Genomic DNA, 13759 nt, shown 5'->3' with positions numbered 1-13759 from the left:
CTAGGCTTGAAGGACCTTCAGTATGGCAACTATACATTAAGCCAGTGCTTCTCAAATTTTTATCCAGCATGACTCCCAGTTTAACAACTGAACATGTCCCCAGATAACAACAAAATAGTAGGTATCAATCTCTCATTCCCTCTCTCACCCACTTCCTCCTCCCCTATTCCTAGTCAAAGCAGGAAGGTTGGCGTACCAGTCCTGGCAACAGTGGCAATAGTTAGCACATGACCTGTGAGTCAGTGTTTGGAATGGAAATCATGATATTTACTAAGACAACACTGGACTATCTGTTCATCTACATAAACCAATGGGCAAGGGCACAGTACTGTATTTATAACAAAAAATAGTAGCATAATTTGTAATATGCTTCAATCTGTGCTGCTGATTATTCCTGGGGTCATAAAGCCATATATCAAGCTCAAGAGTAATCTCATGCATTGTGCACTTATGACATTTGGAATGATGCCTCGTAATTATGAGCACCTATCTGGCAAAAGGTAAAGGATGGATTCCCCTGGATCCTCTATATAAAAAAAAATAAAAAAAGACATGTTCCTGGAGGTAAGTAGTATGAAATCTTACTAGTTTGGGGGGATCCTGCCATTGCTGTAATGAGGATGATGGGCTTTCTGGATCTTTGCTGTGCCCCACTATGACAGTTCTTATTTTCTGCGGGTTTCTTGCTTATTTTCAATTATTTTAAGACTTAATTTCATTTTAGTAGCATTTCAACACAATCCCACTGCAAGTCAGTTTTACTGAAATTTAATATCATGGTTTGGTGTCTTAATTCATTGGACAAATATTATGTATTTTCTTTTACTCCCCTGAGGTAGAATGTGATATTACTAAGGGCTTGGAGGTTCTTGACTGAGTCTCAGCCCTAAAGAAGAGAACCAGAAAAACTTTAGAAGTCAGGAAAACTCTGCAAAATGTTGGCAAAAACTGTGGAAATTCTCCGTGGCCATCAGGAAAATGCATTAGCTGCTGCTTCTCTGTATCAGAGGAAAATGGGAAAAGATCATCCATGACATCAGGCAGCTCTGAGAGAAAACAACCTAAAGTGGATCTGGGAGAGTAAAAGGGACAGCAGCAGCAGTTCATGAAATTTACCAGGAGATGTAACTTTACCAAATCTGTCAAGACTATAACAGTGTTTCTCAACCTTTTCAAGCCAAGTACCCCCTAAGCCTAACAAATATCAACCGAATATCCCCAGCCAAACTCCACCCCAGACCCACCCAAACTCCGCCCCTGACTCCACCCCCATAATAATACACTTCTCCCTCTGTATTCGTAGTTTCATCACTTGCAATTTCGATTATTTGCAGTTTTTGGCATGCTGGCTCCTCCCCACCTCGGCACTTTTTATGTTACCAAGAATAATTTTGCACAGCCACATAACGGGAAATGAAAGCCAAGCAATAAGCGAAGACAAAGACAGCAAGCCCCCCTACTTGCCTGGTTACCAGCAAGACGTCCGGCGGCTGCCACGAGTCTGGTTATCACGCATGCCAAACCCACCAAGTCCCTGCACGCTTCTGGGCCGAGAACCAGTCGAGCACCTACAGCTGTTCAATTAAAAGTGAAGGAGGCTGTTCAGAGAGAGGCTTGAAATGCACACATCGCCTAAGGGGTGGGGGTGGGGCGAGGCGCATACGGGGAGGTGGGTTTGGCCTCAGTTGACCATTGAGGAGAGAGTTTTAATATGGAGCGCGGAGTGGATGTGAATGGATGCGGGTGGCTGTCACAAAGGATAGTAAAGGAAAGTAAAATGGGCTGATCGCATGCTTTCATTTGTTTGTACAGTTTATACCCTCTTTTCTCCTCTGATACTTATTCACTGTTTTTCTGTATTCACGGGACTGTTCATCCCCAATCACCGCGAATATGGAGGGAGAAGTATAGTACTAATTGTAATGCAATTTCTTCCATCCATTTTTCATATACACACAATATAATCTTATTTATACATAATGGTAACCACAAAATTTAAAAAACATAAAGCACACTGTACGCAGAGAAAATGTTAATTATCATTTATATTTCAGGTTTTTTTCAAAGATGTCACGGCAGATGAATTTAAAATATGAAATGTCACCTCAGTAACAACCATAGCGCAAAATATAGACAGCAGATATAAATTCTCAAAACTGACACATTTTGATCACTACATTGAAAATAAAATCATTTTTCCTACTTTTGTTGTCTGGTGATTTCATGATCTCTGGTTGCACTTCCTTCTGACTGTGCATCCAATATTTCTTTCTTCCCTTCTTCCTTCCTCCTGCATGCTTCTTCTCCTCCAGACCTCATTCCATCTCCCGCTGTCCCTCCATGAGTCCAACTTTTCTTCCTTTCTTATCCCCCAGATCATTTTTCATCACGGCCCACAAGCCCCATGCCCATTTCTCCTTCTATCACCCCTCTCACACGCAAAATATCTGGCCAATAAAAAAAAAGAAAAAGTCTCCCCCTGACAAAGCGCTTCCTCCTTTCCCCCCTCCCTGAACCCAAAAAAATGGTAGGAGGGATGCCGACTCCCTCCTGCTATCGGGCTCACTCTTTCCTTCCCTCCCCCCCAAAAAAAGAAACGACAGGAAGAATGACCACTCCCTTCTGCCACCAGACGCAGATGCCCCATCCCCGTACCTTCAAAGTTGGGAGCAGGGGGGGTGCCCAGTCCCTCCTGCTCCGGAGGCCTCCAGCGACGAACTGCAGACCTTAGGCCCCCACCCCGGTGCATCATGTGATGCACAGGGAGGATCCTAAGGCCCTGATTTGCTTAGGCGCCTCGGGCTCCTCCCTTGGGAGGGGCCCAAGACACCTGAGCCAATCAGGGACTTTCTTAGGGATGAGCCTAAGGAAGTCCCTGATTGGCTATTGTATTGCCAAAGCAATGGCAATCAGGACTTCCTTAGGCTCATCCGTGCAAATCATTTGCTTGCAAAAAAGATAGTGAATCAATCGCTGTTTAAAAATCAGCCAGTTAATCGGCCAACAGTGATTGAGTCGCTAATAAGTGAATCTGGGCCAAAATTTTTATGCTTTAAAAAGCTCTCACCATTTACATGCTCAAGGAAGACAATAAAATACTTCTCCTCCCCATCAATAAAAAGATTGAACACTTTCTTTGGGAGCACCTTTTTTTCTGCCGTTCTCATGTGTTTAGTAGGACGGCAGGGGAAGAATTACATCTTCTTTGATCCTACAAAACTTGAAACTTTTTTGCTTAATAGTAAGGGCTCCTTTTACTAAGATGCAATAGCGGTTTTAGTGCGCGCTAAACCAAAGCTACACGGCTAGAACTAATGCCAGCTCAACGCTGGCATTAGCGTCTAGTGCGTGCGGCAATTCTGCGCGCGCTAAAACTGCTATCGCAGCTTAGTAAAAGGAGCCCTAAAAGTTCTTAGGTTATCTTCTTTTTTTTTCTCTGTTGGAGTGGGGTTAGTTTGTTATAATCCTATAACGTTTTAGAGTGGGCCTACTGCAGAGTAGGATTAATTCTTTGTTTTCTTTATATTATTTTTCCTTTTGATTAAAGGGTAAATAGGTTCAAGTTTATTATAAAATTTGATTAATCGCTTATTCAAAATTCTAAGTGATGAACAAAGCAATAAAATTATAAAATAGGGGGGGACAAACAAAAGTAACAAAAAAAAACAAAACTGAACCTTACAAAACATATTGAAGACTAACTTAACAAATATAATAAAACGTGAGGAAAGGATGGGGTCAGAAATACAATTTGGTTGATAGGAGAAAAGACACTTATGGTTGAAAACAATAGGAAGGGAAAGAACGAAGAATCTCAAAGAACTTATGAAAATAAAATAAAGCTCCTAGACAGTCCTTTTAGTCATTAAATGCATCTATAAAAAGAAAGCTTTTAAGTTTGCTCTTAAATTTATCCCAATTTTTTCTCTCTCTTAAGTAAATAGGGAGGGAATTCCATATTTGAGGAGCTGTAACGGAAAAGATGAAGTGCCGTCGTGTATTAATAATTTTAAGTGAGGGGATGACTAATAAGTGTTGGTCATTGGACCTCAGTAATCTGGATGATTTGTAAATGAAAGCCGGAGTTTTGTATATCAAAGATTTGAAGGTAAGCAAACTTAATTTGTACATTATGCGATGTGTGACAGGAAGCCAGTGTGCTTTTTTAAGAAGAGGAGTCACGTGATTGAATTTCTTAGCTTCTCGAAATATGGGTTATTGCACCAAGTTTATGGTAGAAATGTTTCCCTTTTCTTTGCATATTATCCTATATAATAAAATGCTAGCCGCGCATGCGCACTACTATCTGCGTGTTCCGTATGCAGGAGTGCGCATGCGCGCTTAACAGACCCCACGCTCGCAGCAGCAGAAAACACTCCCTTGCCGACTCGGTAAGGTTTTTTCGCTGGTCTGACCCTCCTATCCCTTCCCGATGTCTGACGGCTCACTTAGTCCTTTGCTGACGCCCCCCTTCCCTTCCTGCGGTCCCGACTATGAACCTGGCGATTCCAGCAGTCTTCACACGCTGCTTCGGGCCCTTCTACTGCCCTGATTTGCTCTGCCGTGTCTCTGATGATGTCATCAGGGATGTGCCAGAGTAAATCAGGGCAGTAGAAGGACCTGAAGCAGCATGTGAAGACTGCTGCACACGCTGCTGCAATCGCCAGGTTTGTAGTCGGGACCGCGGGAAGGGAAAGGGGGGGGCGGTAAGGGACTAAGGGAGCCGGACAGACCGCAGAAAGGGAAAGGGGGATAGAGGAAACATTACTGCTGCTGCACAGGGAAGTGGTGTAGGGGGAGGGAAATGGAGGGGGAGGGAATGCTGCTTTGGCTGCTGTACAGGGAAGTGGTGGGAGAGAAATGCTGCTGCATAGGAGGCAGGGAGAGAGACAGATAGAAAGAAAGACAGACAGACAGCGGGAGGAAGGGAGACAGAAAGAAAAGAAGAAAGACACAGGGGCAGGGAAATACACAGAAACACAGACACACAAAGGGGGCCAGGGACAGAGACAGACAGAAATAAAGACAGCGGGAGGGAGAGAGAGACAGAAATAAAGGCAGACAGACAGACATATATTCTAGCACCCGTTAATGTAACGGGCTAAAATATTAGTAGCTATATAAATTATGAATTCTCTAAAAAAAACAAAACTAAATTTTTCAGCATCTAAGCACCATCATGTAGCTATTTACGGTATTCCCTTATTTAGAAAGATCTACAGTATGCTTTGGTCTGCAAAGAACAATGGTGGATTTTTTTATTTATTTATAAATTTTCAAATATACACAATCAAGATTAACTTGTTCAGAAAGCAAGATTCAAGAGGTAAAGGAAAACCATCCAGAGCAACATTATACATATCTTAAATAATAAAATGCTAGCCGCGCATGCGCACTTGCCTCGCGTGTTCCCTGATCCCTTTTCTATCGGGATGTGGCAAGACAAGTGCGCATGCGCGCTTATTACATCACTGACGGAGAGCAGCGAATGCAGGAAGCGGAGTGGCCAGGTAAACAAAAAAAACAAACAACCAACCGAGCGAGCCGGGCCACTGAGAAAGCGCGGGAGGCCTGGCCCGGCCTGCGGACGGGTATGGAGCTGGGGCAGTGAGCCTTCTCTGCGGCTGAAATGGAGCCTGGCCACCCTCTGCTACAGACCACAGGAGTCCGAGTCCTTTTCCGCTCACCCCCCATCCCGCGGACCCGACTACCTTGGCGATTCAAGCAGTGTGTGCAGTACTCTAGACACGCTGCTTCGGGCCTTTCTACTTCCCTGATTTGCTCTGCCTCGTCTCTGATGATGTCATCAGGGACGTGCCAGAGTAAATCAGGGCAGTAGAAGGACCCGAAGCAGTGTGTGAAGACTGGTGCACACGCTGCTTGAATCGCCGGGTAGGTAGTCAGGTCCGTAGGAAGGGAAGGGGGGGCGCAAGGACTCTGGGGAGAATGGCAGACACTGGCCCTGTACTAACTCCCGTGGACAGGGGGAGCAGGAAGGGGTGCTGATGGACAGGGGGGGGAAATGAAGGGAGGCCTATTGCTGGACAGAGGGAGCAGGAAGAGGTGATTATGGACAGGAGGGGGAAAAAAAGGAAGGGAGGCTTATTGCTTGACAGGGGAACAAGAAGAGGTGCTGATGGACAGGGGGGAAAAATGAAGGGAGGCCTACTGCTGGACAAGGGGAGCAGGAAGAGGTGCTGATGGACAGGGGGGGGAAATGGAGGGAGGCCTACTGCTGGACAGGGGGAGCAGGAAGAGGTGCTGATGGACAGGGGGGGAAAATGAAGGGAGGCCTACTGCTGGACAGAGGGAGCAGGAAGAGGTGATGATGGACGGGGGGGGAAAGGAATGGAGGCCTATTGTTAGACAGGGGGAGCAGAAAGAGGTGCTGATGGACATGGGGGGTTGGGGGAAATGAAGGGAGGCCTACTGCTGGACATGGGGAGCATGAAGAGGTGCTGATGGACAGGGGGGAAATGAAGGGAGGCCTACTGCTGCACAGAGGGAGCAGGAAGAGGTGATGATGGACACGGGGGAAAAATGAAGGGAGGCTTACTGCTGGACAGGGGGAGCAGGAAGAGGTGCTGATGGACAGGGGGGAGGTAAAACAAAGGGAGAAGGGCTGCTGCTGGATAAGGGGAGCAGTGAAAGGGTGGTGGTGGACACAGGGGAGGTAAAAATAAGGGAGAATGGACAGGAAAAAGCAGCTAAGGAGACAGAGAGAGAAAGAAATAAAGACAAACACACATATATTCTAGCATCCGTTAATGTAACGGGCTATAAAGCTAGTTCAAAGAATAAAAATCCTAACTTGAATCTAGCTCAAGTCCTCTTATGGGATCCAAAATTAAATTAAACGGAATTAAAGCAATTTATTTATTAAGGAAAAAACAGTTATAGGTTAATCTGTGCTAGGGGCAGTCATCTATCCTTCATTGAGCATTCTCCAGCCTCGACAGAGACAGGAATGTTGTCAGTTGTGAGGGCTCAAAGAAAACAAATTTATGTGATTTATAATGAAATACATTTACAAGGGTATGGAAGAAAAAAGGTGGCACCAAAGGCTGTAGTTGCTGGTCTTAATAAGAGAAATTCTTTCCTGCGCCTCTGTATGTCACTGGCCAAATCAGGAAACATTTGTACTTTCAGTTCTAAGAACTCTTTATGCTTGTTTTTAAAGAATAATTTCAAAAGCCACATTTTGTCTAAGGTAAGGGCAACTGAAAGAAGCAAAGTAGCAGGAGTGGCTACATCCCTATCAGAAGTCTCTAATAAGGCTGATATATCCAATGGGTCTTGAATCACTTCTTGTGGATTTTTTTGGTCCTTACCAGGAAAATAGTAAACCTATATAAATGGTGGAATAGAGGACTCAGGTATTTCCAATATTTCCATTAAGTAACGGTTCATCTTACTGGTTCCGCTCTTCAATGGTTCATCTCATATTTCAACGATCGAAGCTTTAGAGTTCATTCAAAGAAAGAAACTTCACTTCCCATATCTCAAACCTACGGTGTCCCACAGGGCTCCATCTTATCTCCTCTGCTGTTCAATATTTTTTTGTCCCCTCTCCTTACTCTTGCCCAGTCAATAGGATTTACAGCCTATGCCTATGCAGACGATATTCAATTACTTCATCCAGTAGATACCTCTAATCCCACAGATATTCAAACAATCAACAAAAAATTAGATGAAATAAGTGACTGGCTTTATGAAAACAAACTTTCTCTAAACATCAATAAGTCAAGCTGCCTACTTTTTCCTACAAAAAAGAACGAAACTATCCATGAACAGATTCTCATCAAAACTCATCCTGTAAAAACGGAAACCAAAATAAAACTACTAGGGGTTACCCTAGACAAGGATCTTACCTTTCACAACCAGATTAGTACAGTCGTAAAAACTTGTTTTTACAAACTAAGGCTTATACGTTCTCTATCATCAATCCTCGATACTACAGCCATCACAACTCTAACGCATTCACTTGTCATCTCCCACCTAGATTATTGTAACTCTGACTTCCTCAAAAAGAACTACGACGACTTCAACTCATACAAAACACAGCCATAAAACTTATTTACAAATTAGGAAAATATGACCACGTTACACCTCTCCTGAAAGAAGCTCATTGGCTACCTATAACCCATCGTATCACATATAAAACAGTTATGCAAGTCTTTAAAATTAGATCCTCCCGCCAACCTTCTTTTCTAGATAAACTGCTCATCCCTTATGCTCTTCACGTACCCTAAGATCAGCCGATCAAAACCTGCTATCTGTTCCCACAATCAAAGATTTCTTTTATATGAGAAAGACTAACTTTTCTGTAGTCGCTCCTACCCTATGGAACTTATTGCCATCCCATATTCGTCACGAGACATCAATTGCTAAATTTAAGACTAAATTAAAAACTTTCTTATTCCAAGACGCATTTTCTTGCTCCCAAATATAATTTATTCTTCAACACCACAACCGCTTTTATGAAGCGATCCCACTCCTTATGTTTCATCCTCCCCTCTCCAAAATCTTTTTTTTTTTTTTTTTTAATTAAACTGAACTATGTACTTTCTTCCCTTCCACTTCCTTTCGCTACCATCACTTTCCAGTATGTCAAGTTAAAGTCTAAATGTTCACTATCCCCCTTCTTTTTCTTTTCATTTATTTTGTATATTGTATTAATTTTATCTTATTTTTTTATCTTATTTTAACTTGTAAACCGGCTAGATATTTATTGATAGTCGGTATAGTAAAAATTTAATAAACTTGAAACTTGAACATTTCCCAAGGATTTGTTGTAGCAATCCTAGGGAAGTTAATTAATCTAAGATTGTTACTTCTTGAAAAATTTTCAAGTGATTCAAGTTTTCTTCTTAAGTTCGTATTATCCTTAATTAGTGTCTCCTGTATTAATTTTGAAGATTTAATGTCTTGTTGCTGATTTTCTAATTGTGATTTAAAATCACAAGTGATTTTCTTCAATTCAGTAATTTCTTTATCATGCTCTTTAAGTCGAACTTCCATCTGGTGAAATTGAGAAGCTATGGCTTTGGGAATATTAGCTACCAAGTCCCACAGGGCGCCCAAAGTTACTTCCTGGGGGCTTGTGAAATTGAGGAAATTGTAAATGTGGAGTTATGCTCACCCACTGGCAAGTCTTCCCGTTGCGGTTCTGGCTGAGCTAAACCAGCCCCAGTAGCTGTTAGGTCATCCAACTCCATATTCAGACTCCCTTGAAAGAGCTGGGAGCCCGAATCTCCACTCCCCGCAATGATCTCCACTGCCTCTGGAGGAGGAAGCACTACGGCTCCTGGAACTCCCCCTCCCTCGGGGAACTGGTAGTCTGCGGATGTGGGGGCGGTGCTCGTGTGTCAGGGCTGAAGGTCATCTCAAGCCCCAAGGAGGACTGCTGCATGCCGCTTCCTTGCAGGGTCTCCAGCAGGGGTGTCTCTGACACTGTCGGCATGCCCTGCATGCGCCAGATGAGTTCCTCGATGTTGCTGACCACGGGAGTTCCAGAGCGTCGCAAGGCTCTCCTCTTCGGCATTTTTTTTAAATTTTATTTTATTATTTAAAAAACTACAACAGTGTAGTACATTTGATTGAATACAGAAAAATATTACAGAGATTACACCATTTTATACAATTACATAACTTTACCCATCCACCCATCTATCAATTATTAATAATACAAGATAACTTTATTTAATACATTGATAAAGAATTAATATCAATTTCTCAATTATCTCTCCCTCCCTCCCCACCCCGGATGTGTAAGGAAAAACTTAAAAGAAGAATACATAAACTATTAATGTGAAGCAACAAATAAAGCCAATGGACTCCATACTTTGTTAACTGAAACACTTGACCCCAAACATTCTGCATTCATTCTCTCATATTTGCATGTATTACATACATTTGTCCACCAAAATGTCTTCGGCATTTTTAAGGTAGGAAATTGTATTGAAATGCCGATAAAATAACTATACTAAGAGGAGACTTTCCAGAATAAACGCACAGTCAACCTATGCTGTCACCCATGGTGGATTAATTTTGCTTATTTTTTAAAATCCGCTTGACTGCCATTTGCTCTAGGAAGGATTACCAAGGCAGTTTACAATATAAAATGCAGTCCTATATAATGGTAATAGCTACTTAATCAAACACAAAACTAGCCTCCTCTTTTACTAAGCCCAATAACGCGTGCTGACGCGTTAAATGCTCCGACGCCCGTAGGGATTGAATGGGCTTCAGGTGTCATGAGGAACTTGTTCTTGGGGCTTAGTAAAAGGAGGCATAAGTTAGTCTAAATATATTGTAAATATAAAGGTTTACATTCAACACAAACTATACCAGAAGTCTTTGGTGAGATGATGTGTTTACAATGTATTCTTGATGGGATTTGTTACAGTCTCAGGGTCTCAGTTTCACTCGCACCATGTAGGGAATTCACAAAAATAGTAATGGGCTCCAAGAACGGTATAGAAAATTGAATAAATAAAATAAATCTTTTTACTTCCTGAGTGCTAACTTTCCCTCCAACCCTTTTGGGTTTCACCAGCATGATATTGATAACATCCATTATCCTCATCAAGAGTCATGATCCTGACAGCTTGGGAGCAGTGCTGCCCGATTCGCAAATTCGAATTGATTCACTTCAGTGAATCGATTCGTTTTCCCCCCAAATTGGATTCAGTAACCAACCCTCATCTCCTCCCCCTCTCCCCCCCCCTATGATGTGGCAGAGAGAAGCCTGGCAGGGTGGGCCGTGAACAACCTGTTCTCAGCCAGCTGGCCACCGCTGCTGCTTTGGGAAGCCCAACAGTATGTCAGATTGCAAGGGGGGAGGGATGTTTGGGAAATGCTGCACAGAGGGTTAGATGGGATGGAAAGCTACTGCACAGGGGGATGGGAGGGATGGATGGAAGCTGCTGCACAGGAGAGAGGAAGAATTGGACATGAGTTGGAGGAATGGAGAGAAGCAAGAGAGACAGAAAGGGGTGAAAAGGAGAAGTTCTGCATATGGTGGAGGGGAGGGAGATGCATGGAGAAGAGAGAGGGAGAAATGTTGGACATAGGGTGGAGGGCAGGGAGAGATGGTGCACGGGGAGAGAAAAAGAAATGTTGCACATGATAATGGAGGGAAGGAAAGGAGAAATACTGCATGAAGGAGAATAGAGAGGTTTGACCCAAGAGTAATGTTAGGAAATTCTTCTTTACGACAGTGGTGGTTGATGCCTGGAATATATTCCCGAGGGGGGTGGTGGAGGTGAAAATGGTGACAAGAGTTCAAAAACCATGGGATGAACACAGAGGATCTCTAATCAGAAAATAACGGTATATATTGAAGAACTAAGGCCAGTACTGGGCAAACTTGTACGATCTGTGTCCCGTATATGGCCATTCAGTTGAAGATGGGTTTGTGATGGTTTGGATGGGCTGGAGAGGGTTTTGACTGAGACTCCAGTGGATGGGGCCTGTGCACAGTGCTGGGAAGAGCTCTGGGTTTCTGTCCCAGAAATATCTAAGAAAAAGAACAATTTAAATTAACTAATTACCTGAGGAATGAATTATAAGTTTAAAAAAAATTACAAAATCAAATGTACTGTTAAAGGCAATGTTCCAGATGTCTTTCAAAGATTATTCCTGTCACAACACATTTTATTGCTGTTTCTATGCTTTGTTATTCCACTTAATTGTACAATTAGCTTTCTTTAGAAGTTCACATAAGTTAAACACACAGCTGTGAACTAAAATTTAAATAAAGGCCCTCTTTTACTAAGCCACGGTAGAGGTTTCTACTGCTGCCCTGGGGCACTAAATGCACCAATGCTCATAGTAATGCTATGAGCATTGGAGCATTTAGCGCTCCGGGCCGTGGTAGAAACCTCTACCATGGCTTAGTAAAAGAGGGGAACGTGAACTAGCCCCCTCCTTTACAAAGCCGCTATGTCCCTGGTGCATAGCAACACCTAACATGGAAGTAGGCATGGTTAGGGGCGGCACTAGAATTAGGCTGAAATGTAGGCCTTTCAAATCCTGGCCTACATTTCTGGTGCCTAGGGTCTGTGGTAGCTGCAATTCTGGGAGTGGCACCTGTCAGTGATTGACACACGGCATCGCTTCAAGAATCAGCCCCAAAGTTTATTACAGTAATGCATGACTCATAATGCAATACTGCAGAAAGCTTGAGTAAGTGTGCACTTAAGTTACTAAGTGCCAGTATCCTAGACAATTTACATATGCAAGGATCATGTAAATATGGTGTCTTGGTTATAAAATAGTCAATTTGATCAATGACAATATTTCTTTATAAATTTGTAGTAGCCCAACACTTACCATCCAATGCACGGCCTTCCAATGCACGGCCTTCTTCTCTTTTTTAAAATTTGCTTTACATTGTGGTTTTAATAAATAGTGTTGAAACACTAATTTAGAACATAAGAATTGTCATACTGGAACAGACCAAAGGTCCATCGAGCAGTGTCCTGTTTCCAACAGTGGACAATCCAGGCCCCAAGTACCTGGCTAGATCCCAAATAATAAAACTGATTTTATGCTGCTTATCCTAGGAATGAGCAGTGGGTTTTCTCCAAGCCATCTCAATAATGGCCTCTGGACTTCTCTTTTAGGAAATTATCCAAACCCTTTTTAAACCCTGCTAAGCTGATTTCACCACATTCTCTGGCAGTGAATTCCAGAATTTAATTACACGTGTGAAGAAATATTTTCTCCAATTTGTTTTAAATCTACTACTTAATAGCTTCATCGCAAGTCCCCTAGTCCTAGTATTTTTGGAAAGAGTAAACAGGCGATTCACATCTATATCACCCCTGAGCTATCTCTTCTCCAAGCTGAAGTGCCCTAGCCGGTTTAACCTTTCCTCATAGGGAAGTTATCCCACTCCTTTTATCATTTTTGTTGCCCTTGTCTGTACCTTTTCTAATTCCATCTAAATTTTCATCAGCACACAAGCAGGAACGTCCATGGATAACGTTCCCAGCAAAAGAGAGTTTAAACACACATACAGAATGAGGTCAGGCAGGTGAAGTTTGAGGAAGAAGAGCATTGCTTGTGGGAATTTTCAGGACAGGGTAAGAGGTGCACCTCACCCAGAAAGAAATGTATTACCATATACTCCTATAAATGATCAAACTGGGGAGCAACCAAACTTAACAATCTTTACATATAAAAAATATTTTGTAGAAATAAATATATCTATACATCAAAACAATTTTAAAATTCCTGGATAGACCAACTGATACATCTTAGAAAGAAGGGCTGTAGAGATCAGGGCTAATGCTACTTGCTTTAATTTTTTTGCTGCCCTGGACCAGTGATTAATGGATTGTGCCCCAGTCGTTTCCCTCTACCCCGTCACCATGGATTCCAACGAAGGACCATAGAGTATGATTTCAAAAGACTGAAACAATCATCCGCTTTTTAAAATCACATTGGTAACACTTCACCAAGCCAAAGGGCCCCTTTTACTAAAGTGTTAAGCAGTTAAAACCAGAAACTAGCACATACCTGTTAGCGCACATCCATACTAATACTTAACTTGATGACTTCACACTTGGGGCTCCTTTTACTAAGGGCACTAACGCGCGGAATAGCGCGTGCTGAATTGCCGTGCGCGCTAGACTTTAATGCCAGCATTAAGCTGGCGTTAGTTCTAACGGCGTAGCGCGCAGTAATATCCTGCGAGCACTAAAAACGCTAGCACACTTTAGTAAAAGGAGCCCTTGGTAGGGGGAGGACT

Source organism: Geotrypetes seraphini, chromosome 4 (genome assembly GCF_902459505.1).
Source record: "Geotrypetes seraphini chromosome 4, aGeoSer1.1, whole genome shotgun sequence".
NCBI classification, from domain to species: domain Eukaryota; kingdom Metazoa; phylum Chordata; class Amphibia; order Gymnophiona; family Dermophiidae; genus Geotrypetes; species Geotrypetes seraphini.
This window is presented reverse-complemented; position numbering follows the sequence as displayed.